This window comes from Sciurus vulgaris (assembly GCF_902686455.1).
Source record: "Sciurus vulgaris genome assembly, contig: HiC_scaffold_331_arrow_ctg1, whole genome shotgun sequence".
In the NCBI taxonomy this organism is placed as follows: domain Eukaryota; kingdom Metazoa; phylum Chordata; class Mammalia; order Rodentia; family Sciuridae; genus Sciurus; species Sciurus vulgaris.
This window is the reverse complement of record NW_027632716.1, coordinates 894244-905652: the sequence shown is the minus strand read 5'-3', so window position 1 is coordinate 905652 and position 11409 is coordinate 894244.

The window sequence follows — 11409 nt, the reverse complement described above, 5'->3', positions numbered from 1 at the left end:
CATATTGTGACCTTAAAAGCTGAATAAATAGCTGTCTTGTGGACTTTTAATGCTGCATAATATCCAAACAGTAGCATCTAAAACTCATAAAATAGCTGTCCTATGGCCTTTATGACTAAGGAAATATGCATAAGGCAGTCTATAACAGCTATCCTGTGGCATTTAATATTAATATTATATCCACAATGTGACCTCTAAAACTAATATTATAGTTGTTCTGTGGCCTTTAATATTAAAAATATATCAAAACTTGCTCCCTTAACATGAGATAGTAACTGCTCTATGATCTTTAAATACTATACTATATAGTACATCCATTCTATAGCAATTAGAGTTAATATAATAGCTTACCTATGACCATATTAATATGATAGCCAATCTAAAATAATGTAATTTCTCCCTTGTGACCTATAATACTTACATGATATGCAAACTATGACATGTACAATGAATAAAATAGCAATCTACTGGCTCTTAATACTTATGTAATGTATATATTCTTAAGTAATATATTAACTGCATTGTTGTCTTTAATGCTAATGTATTATCCATCATATAAACTTTAAAATTAATACTATAGCTGCCCTGTAAACTTTATTATTAATAAACTATCCATACTGTAGCATCTAAGAGAGCCATAAGAGCTAATCTGTGGCTGTTAATATTGAAGTAATATCCACACCATAGTATGTAAAGTTAAAAACTGCCCTGTGGTTTTATTATTATCAAGACATCCATAGTATAGCATGTAAAATTAATATGCTAAATTCCCTGTAGCCTTTAATGTTAATATAATATACATGACATAGCATCCAAAACTAGTGAAATAGCAACCCAGCAGCATTTCACACTAAAATGATAATCCAAGTTTCATGTGTACTGTGCTTAATTATTAATGTCATATCCCTACTATAAGAAAAGAAACTAATATAATATATGATCTATGGCTTTTAATGCTAATAACCACCTAAAGCTAATATAACAGCTATCACATGCCCTTTAATAATAACATAATAAAATATCCATAGTTTAGCGAGTAAAATTAATATAACTTATTCTGGTTATAATACTATTTTGATATCACTATGTAGCATGTGAAATTAATATCATTGCTTCCCTATGACCTTTTATGTTAATATGATATCCATACTATACCATCCAAATCTAATATAAAGTCTGCCTTGTACATTTGTAGAAAATCTTACATGCCTGTGGCCTTACTGGGAATATGATGTCAATATTATAGTATCAAAACTTGATAAAATTGCTGCCTGGTCAGTATCCACTGTGCTTTGCTGAATCATGTGTATTCAGAAGGCATTTATCAGGCTCTATTTCAGGCACTCTAAAGAGCAAGCAAGTACCTAATAAAGCCCTTTCATGGAACTTATGCTTTTAGCAAGACTGTGGTGGGTAGAGGGTGAATCACCTATTAGGTCAGTACTCTACTCCTGAGCTGCTTCCCCAGTCCTGATCCCTATTAATTATTGTTTTAAACAGGAGCTCCCTAAATTGCCCAGTCTGACCTTGAACTTGGAATACTTCTGCCTCAGCTTCCTGAGTCATGGGATTTCCAGCAAGCACCACCATGATCAGCTGGAAACATTTGTAAGTCATGTTTATTAAGTAAATCTTATGTAGAATATAATTTGCCAATTTTAGTGTTGAGTTCTATGATTTTTTTTTTTGGTACTGGGGATTAAACATAGGGTTCTCTACCACTGAGCTACATCCTCAAAACTTTTTATTTTTTATTCTGAGACAGGATCTCACTATGTTGACGAGGCTGGTCTTCAAATTTTCAATCCTCCTTCCTTAGCCTCTCAGGTGACTGGGATTACAGGCATATGCCACTGCATGGGTCCTACATGATATTTTATTAATGAGATTTCTTCTCTTTTTCTAGCTACACTACTGGAAATTGAACCCAGGGACAATGTACCACTGTGCTACATCTCTACCCATTTTTACTTTTTTATTTTGAGGCAGGGCTTCCTAAATTGCTGAGGCAGAACTTGAGCTTGCAATTCTTTTGCCTCAGACTGCTGAGTGACTGGGATTACAGGTGTGTGTCACTGTGCCCAGCTAATATTACTAATATTATGATTTTTAATCTTTTTTATTTTATCTGTTGCATAAGCAATTCATTTTATTTATCTATTCTGAAGGTAGAAAAACATTTCTATAAAAAATAGTGGCATAATATATTATTAACAACTAGAAATGGCTCAAGTGTATAATAGTTATAGAATGAATAAGTAAGCATCAGCATCAGAATAATATACAACAAATAAAAAGGAAAATATGGAAAAAATTAGATTCATGGTTTTATAATTTATTTTATCTTTTTGTGGTGCTGGGAATCAAACCCAGGGCCTCATGTGTATTAGGAAAGCAGTCTACCACTGAGCTACAACCTCAGCCCTCATGAATTTTTTTGCATCAATAAAATGACAGTAGTAAAACTCCTAATAATATTTATCCATTTTTATTTGCCATTGGATCTTTATTTTTATTTATTAATGCATGGTGCTGAGAATGGAACCCAAGGCCTCACACATGATAGGCAAGCACTCTGCCACTTAGCCACAGCCCTAGCCCCTATCCATTGATTTTTGCAAAGAAATTTGTGTGTTTAAAAGGTTGGAATTTGAAGTCATATTTTACCATTTTTTTCTTTAACTTAGTAGATTGTTATTTTAAGGGTGAATATGTAGCATAGAAAGGAGGTACCATAAGTTCCTTATCAACTAGGCCAGTTTGAAGATGACATTGTGGTGTTCCAGGCAGCAAGACAGATCATGCATCCTCTTAAGCTGGCTATCTTGAAGTGAAGCCTCAACACCCTAATTTCTAGTGGGACCTCACTCCAGTCAAAGAAAACAATTCAAAGGCTTTCCATTTTACTTCAATGAAATAGTATTTTCTATCTCAATCTTTTGAAGTCAGCCTGACCTACCTCTATTACCACCCACAGTTAGAGTCAGATTTTCTTACAAAATCTTTCATCATAATGAAGAACACAGATTTATTGAAGCTTAGATTACAGGATGCTACAGATGCCTGGAGAAGATGGTTGATATTAAACAACAGGCACTTCAATGTTAAATGAAAATAGAAATGCAGATATTGTTGGTGAAAATATTCTGTGTTTTCTTTTAGGGCATGTCCTGGGATAGAATGGGTGAAATATTTTAGAGTTTTGATTTCTTTCTTACATGAATTATGGTCAGAAAAACAGCAAGGCATGTATTTTATTTAATTTTTTGCAGTACTGGGCACTCCACCTAGCTCTTCAGGACAGTGGGCAGGTGCTCTACTGCTGAGCTACATCTCAATCCCAAGGTGTTTTTTAAAATGTGAGCAGGAAAAAAGACTGCTGTGGATTTGGTTTACATGTATGCTTTAAAATAACTGTCTTTCTAGTTATATTTTGGAAATTTTATGATTTTAAATCTCTACATCTGCCCTAAAATATTTTTAAAATATGATCATATCCAATTTTGTATTGAGTATGTAATTTGTATGTAATTTGCATTTGTAATTTGTATGTAATTTGTACTTACATACTGTTGGTTTTTAAAATTAACTTGTAAGCTAATTTATCAAGCATGAATACAGGGTGAAGCTAATCAGTCATTAATGTGTTGCTGAAACTTTGTAATTTAAACCTATGAAAAGATGTTTTACTTTATTTTTTTCCTTTTAGTGTATCAATCTCTATGCAGCAATATAGATATGAAACCTGACTGGTACACTTTCAAGAATTATATTGGGAAAGGGACACTACATTTTTTTAACAGTGTTCCCCTTCTTTTTTTCTTTCATTTAACAAATAAAAGGTAAAAAAGATGAAATGTGACAGCTGAGAAATATGTAAGCATATTTAATAAAAACTAGTTTTCAGAACCTGTTAAAATAATGAGCTGAGGAAATTCCTGGTGGACACATAGGACTTGTCTATGTTTTGATTGCAGTTTAATAATTTGCTGATTGAATTACAATCATAGCAATGTTGCATTTTAATCACATGCATACATTTGGTTAATCAAACTAATGCCTTTAAATCACAGTTTGATGTTTGCTAATACATAACCTGATGCTAATATAACAGCTTCCATGTGCCCTTTAATAATAACATAATAAAATATCCATAGTTTAGAAAGTAAAATTAATATAATTTATTCTGGTTATAATACTATTTTGATATCACAATATAGCATATAAAATTAATATCATTGCTTCCCTGTGGCCTTTTATGTTATTATTCTATCCATACTATAACATTCAAATCTAATGTAAAGTCTTCCTTATGCATTTGTAGAAAATGATAATCCATTTTACATGCCTGTGGCCTTATTGGGAACATGACGTTCATATTATAGTATCAAAACTTGATAAAACTGCTGCCTGGTGGCTTTGTATATTAAGATGTTTTTCATATTGTCGCATGTTAAAATGACAAAATAGATGACCTGGGGACTTCAGTACTCATTTGAAATCCACCTTGTAGCATTGAAAACTGATAAATAAACTTCCTTGTGGCCCTCAATACTGACATGGTATCCATATTATAGCTCTAATATGGATAATATAAATCTAATAATGGGCAACCTTGTGGCCTTTTGCATGAAAAAGAAAATCCATGTGGATTTCCCTGTAGTCATTAGTTATTAATGTCACTTGTATTCATGCAGATCATATAACATCATATATAGCTTGGTCTTTAATGTTCATGTGATAACCATATGGTGGCATTTGTTACTAATCACTCCCTGCAGGCCTTTAGTAATAATCTAATACTCACATAGAGCTTCAATTCTCATATACTAACTGCCCTGTGGCATTAATGCTTCTAGGACATCTGTATTTGAAAACTGAAATTGATGTTACAGCTCCCTGGGGCTTTCCAAATTACTAAATTATCCTTCTAGTGGCATTTAAACTAATTTCAGAGATGCATTGTGGCCTTCAATACTGACCAGATACCCATTTTGTAGTATCTATAACTGATAAAATAGCTGCCTTTTGGACTTTACAGCTGAAAAGAAAGCCAAATTATAGTATGAAAAAGTGATAAAATTGATATATTTGGACATTTACTATTTCCATGTTTCCATGTTGTAGTATCAAAACTTGACCAAATAGCTTCCCTGTGTCCTTTAGGACTGGTAGGGTATTCCCATGGACCCATGAAGAATTCATGTAACAGGTGCCTTGTAGCCTTTAGTATGATATGGCAAGCATACTAGAGCATGGAAATTGATAGAGCAGCAGTTGCCAAGTCTTTGGCAGTGATAGTTATCATAATAGAACACAGGAACTGCGAGGTGCTGCCTTGTGACCTTCAGTGTTGAGATGGTATCTACATTGTAGCTTTTAAACATGATAACATGCCTGCCTTGTGGCATGTGATACCAAAGTGAAAATTCATTTTACATATCCTGTGGTCTTTAGTATTTTTATATCCATAGCACAGCATCACAAAATAATATCATGTATAAATTGTGGCATTTAATTCTAATATGATAAAGTTAAAAAATATCATTTATTTCTAACATGATTGCTCCTTGTATCTTTTAATAATAATATAATATCCACATATAGCATTAACACTGATAAAATAACTACACTGTGGCATTAATACTAATGTATTATATCTGTATTTTAAACATATATTTCAGCTCTTCTGTGAGTTTTAATATTAATAAATTCTCCATATGATAATGTAAAAGTGATATAACATGGTGTAATGGTGAATCCTTGTGGGGCCCATCACCGCTGGCCATCAGATTCCACTGTTGGCAGATGTGTTTATGGTTTTGATTGGCAATGGCTATTCCATTGTTGACAGTAACTACCCAGTTAGGGTACTTGGGAGCAATTCCTTCTGTTGGGGAGGATTAAGTCAGAGACAGAGGAAGTCCCCAGGGGAAGGGTTATACAAGACTTCCTGATGAAGTTGGCCTGGAAGAAATTGACTGCCTTATGCTTGGAGGGCAAGATTCACAGATTCCAGGAGGCTATAAAGATTGGAAATTTAGCTGCAGTAAAACATTTTTTTATCTCAGGGAGGTGATGTTGATGGACCTGATAAAAGACATAGGTATGGGGCAGTCTGTGAGGTTAGGGACTGAAGGTCAAGGGGCAATTGGGGGAAGAGGTACTGATGGGACTGCACCCCTCAGGCTCTGCCCATAGGGCAGAGCAGAAAGGAGACCAGCTCTACTTTCACAAGGAGATGACTTTCAGACCCCCATGGAGGCCTCTGGGGACCTGAAAAGCTTGAAAGTCTAGCACCCAGGCCCTCTTAATGAGCAGTAAACAAAAGCAAAATTTCAGCTGGTTTCCTTGTAGACTGTTTAAAAATAAGTACACACAGCAGTTTAATGTTAAGGTACATACTTTCAAAAGTATGTTATGAACATTGTAGAAAATTGCACAATGAGAAAAATAGTGCTCATAATATAGCAACATGAGGGCTAAAAGAGTTCTTCAGATGTAATCCACTATGTGTTGTCTACTGAGAGAACTTACAAGAACTCTTTGAATGGAGAACATGGCTCCATCATTTTTTCTCCTTTAGTTTATAACATTTCTGTGAAAGTTAAAAAAGAAGAAAAAAACAGTCCTCACAGGCTTGATTCACTAGTTAATCAAATTCTGAAGGATAACTTGGTGTCCTCTTTGCCAGCTAACCATCTTCATAGCAAGAATTGTGGAAGAGCGTTGAGCTTTCTGCAAAGAATTGTTACTTTCCAAGAGAGCAGACAATAAAGTTCACTGGCAGATTGCCCACTACTCAAGCACCAAACATGGTGCTTTTTCAATTTTGTCACCACTTTGACAGACTACACTTAAAAGTAATCTACCAAAAGCTTTGCACAACATTGCTGGTTTCTCTGTTCCAATACAGTTTTCTGAAGTTGTACCTTATTGTTTTTCTGTTTGTGTAAGCAGGAAGAACAGACCATTGGTCCACAGCATCCAGGAAGTACAGGCTTTCAGTCACCAGGGCCAAGAGAGCAGCATACATTCCCAGTCTGTGCAGGTTGCCTGCTGCTCCCCTAATATCCCTTACCCTGCCTTGTTCCCAAGGACCTAAGGATATCCATATGGGCCTGGGCCCTGGTGGTGGTTTTGTGGAAGGGAATACTCCTTGTCCACAAAATGTGAGCTCTTTCTATGGTTATCAATATTAAAAAATTTTAAAAAATAATAAAATGTCAAAGTTTTAACATTTTGGAGTCCCACATGCATGCAGTATTATAAGATTATGATAACACTATAAAAATATTTGTAATGAACAAAGACTTGCCAATGTGGGTATCAAAAATATTATAAACTTTCACAAATTTCTTGTTTGCCAACAGCCAAAAGATAAGTGCTTAGAACAGGATAAAATACAGCATGCAAATATATGGAAAAATATTTAGTATACTAGAATTGTTGGGTAGGGATATATACATTTTTAAATGTTGCACAGAACTTACCATCAAATCATCTATTTGAGGAGTGTTATGCAGCTTAACCTTAAGCAGCAGAGTCTAAGTACAACTCCTCTTGCATTCTCTAAACTTCACAGCTGAGAAATGTATTCCATTTAATGTTAGAATTAAATTTCTTCTCTTACTAGGGACACAAGTATTTTTTTACTATATCCATAAATGACTTGAGCATCTGCAAAAGAGTACATTGTCTGATTTAAGTCAGTTTGACTTTAGCAAGCTAAAGGGCATGCATCCAATCACCAGCACCAAAATGAAACAAAAGCTTTCAAAGAGGTACAAAAAAAGGAATTCTTCTTTTTACTTCTTTCTTTCTTAGTACAGTCCTTGCCAACACAAAATGTTTAAAGAATAATTTGAGTTTTCTTGTACATTTCTATGTAGTACTGAAAGAAAAGTTTTCATCTGAGTTTATAGATATTACACATAAATTTGTATGTATAGGGCTTGTTACATAAATGTAATTGTATATTAATTCTGCTTTAGTGGCATGCTGACAAAAAAGAAGAAAGCAAGTGTAAAAGATTATTACTACTGCTAAAGTATTGCTTTACTTCATAAATATTGCTTGAAAAACAACTCAAGCATATTTACCTGTTTTTTTTCTATTCATTTATACCCATCCACTGAATACCTAGTATATCATTGATATAATGTCTCTTAAAACTCTTCCCTATAAACTTTATGCTTACTAGATGAGAAATTTAAAACTGAAGAGATAGAAATGATTTCAAGGAAATACTTTCTTCACACAGAAGCACTTCTGGAGGTAGGAAACTGTAAACTGCCTGTTTTAAAAGTTAGGGCAGAGCTTTCTCTCAGCAAAGGAAACTACCAGCAATGAGAAGAGAGACCCTACAGAGTGGGAGAATATCTTTGCCACACATACTTCAGATAGAGCTCTAATTTCCAGAATATATAAAGAACTGAAAAAACTCTACACAAAGAATACAAATAACCCTTTCAACAAATGGGCTAAGGATATGAACAGACACTTCACAAAAGAAGATCTACAAGCAATCAACAAACATATAAAAAAATGTTCACCATCTTTAGTAATAAGAGAAATGCAAATCAAAACTACTCTAAGATTCCATCTTACCCCAATTATAATGGTGATTATCAAGAATACAAGCAACAATAGGTGTTGGAGAGGATGTGGAGAAAAAGGCACACTCATACATTGCTGATGGAGCTGCAAATTAGTGCAGCCACTCTGGAAAGCAGGGTGGATATTCCTTAGAAAACTTGGAATGGACCCACCATTTCACCCAGCTATCCCACTCCTCGGCCTATACCCAAAGGACTTAAAATCAGCATACTACAGAGATACAGCTACATCAATGTTTATAGCTGCTCAATTCACAATAGCCAGACTGTGGAACCAACCTAGATGTCCTTCAATTGATGAATGGATAAAGAAACTGTGGTATATATATGCAATGGAATATTACTCAGCTATAAAGAATGATATGGCATTTGCAGGCAAATGGATAAAATTGGAGAATATCGTGTTAAGTGAGATAAGCCAATCTCAAAAATCCAAAAGGCAAATGATCTCACTGATAAGTGGATGATGACACATAATGAGGGGTGGGAGGGGGGCAAGAATGGAGGAATGAGGGACTGTATAGAGGGAAAAGAGGGGTGGGAGGGTTTGGGGGAAGGAAAAAATAACAGAATAAATCAAACATCATTATCCTATGTAACGGTATAATTATGCAAATGGTATGCTGTTACTCCATGTAAAAACAGAAACAAGATGTATCCTATTTGTTTACAATAAAAATTAAAAAAATTAAAAAATATTATTTAGTTATGTCAAAATAATCCAACATACCTGGTAGGTAGGCTAACTAGCCTAGCAGATGTAGGGAATTCTAGGAACATATTGCGTATGTGTATATTTCAAGAGCCATTTGAAAGCATGTAATGAAAATCCAAACCATAAAATAAAGTGTGGACTTGTGGTTCACTCATCTAGATGGAACTCTAAGTAGTTAAATTACTGCAGGTAGTATTGGTGGTGAGTTTATGTCAAAATTAAGGGACATCTAAAAGGAGTACCATTAGAATCTGCATTTTGCCACTTTACTAAATTTTAAATAACCTGTGTAAATCTCTTGGAGATGTATTTACTGATTTAACTATCAGCGATGATGCTTTCAGGTATAATCAACTCAACACAAGAGTGATAGACTGATATATTAGTTTGCAATTATTGGTCCACCAGAAGAGTAAAGTGCCCTGATGCAATACCACATTAAGAAACTGGTAAAGGAATGAGGCAGGTTTATATAATAATACAAAATCTGAGGAGTAAAATAATTAATTGTGGATTTATTCTACTTTGACCTACTGGACAAAATAATGGCAGATTTCAGGTCATTTTAAAGAAGTTTCCTAAATAAGAAGTGTCCTCCCCATAAAAAGAGCCTTTTTAAGAGAATATAAACTCACTCTTTTCAAAATGTTTTAAGAGAATATGGAAGATTACTATATTGAGAATGGATTACTGTATTGAGTGGGTGCTTGAATCCAATATGCTGTTAGAGTTTTCCAAGTCAATTTTTTGACTTTTTGCTGCATTGTATGAATATATATGTGAAGAAGTAAATTGGAATCATACACCATGAAGACATTAAAGGGCCTGAGTTATTAGAAACTGAAAATGAGGTACTAAAGTGATGAATAAAGAACATGAGTTCAGGAATGGCAATGAGACTGGTAGATGCCTAGAGAAGAAGATGAGGAAACAAGAGGGGTGGAAAGTAAAAGAAGAAGATGAGTAGGCCCATGGCAGGAGGGAAAGGGAATATCATCTTCTATTTCATCTAAAAATACTAACTCTAGCATTTCCCTTTTTACAGTATTTTTAAGCAAAAATGTGTATAAATAGGATGCACTGGCTAGGAATGGTGGCACACTGTAATCCCAGTGATTTGGGAGGGTGAGGCAGGAAGATTTCAAGGTCAAGGACAGCCTCAGCAAGATGGCAAAAGCCTATTTCAAAATGAAATAAGAAGGAGAACTGGGAATGTAGCTCAGTGATAAAGCATTCCTTGGATTAATCCCCTGTAACAAGAGGGAAAAGAAAAGAAAAAAAGAGAAGAGAAAAGAAAAGAAGAGAAGAGAAAAGAAAACACCGCAATGTATTGGAACTAGTTTGTTCTAGCATGTGGAAGCTTATTGTTGGATTTTCAAAAATGTCATAAGTGGTATTTTAATTATAGTCATTATAAAACTTAAATAATACAATATTAAAGTTACATAATATATAATTTTGAAAAAGTTTTAAAAATTCAAAGTATATCACTTTTTAGATACTTTATTACATTTTCCTATTGTCTATTCTCTTGGGGCTATTTGCTTATATTATAACCAGAAGATACTGATCTTCTTTCCTCTGAAATCTCCTCTCAACTTTATACTTGGTGATGTCAGGGTGGTGACCTGAAATTGGCCCCTGTGGGTGTTTCCAGCATGGAGATTGACAAATAATACAAATCATGGATTTATTTGGTGCAATTGTTGTTAAATACTTATCCACAACCTGTAACCTTTAACTATACATATGTAAAGAATATATATATGGAAATAGTTGTTAATTTAATAAATATTAAAATATTTAGTAATAATGGAATATTCTATATATTCTATGTCTTATTAAGCATTGTTATTATGAAAAAGAATCAAAGACATGATACTGTTTTCCAAAAGTCTAGGGCCTAATGAAGAGATAAAATGAGAACATCAATAGCAATAAAGTGAATATCCTGAGGATTATAAGAAAGGGTCAGAGAAAAAAATTATGGAATTTTAGGATATAGAATGATTATAATTGGAAGAGGAGTGGCAGACAGATGGAGAAGAATCAGAAAAGTTTTGGTTGAAGAGATAA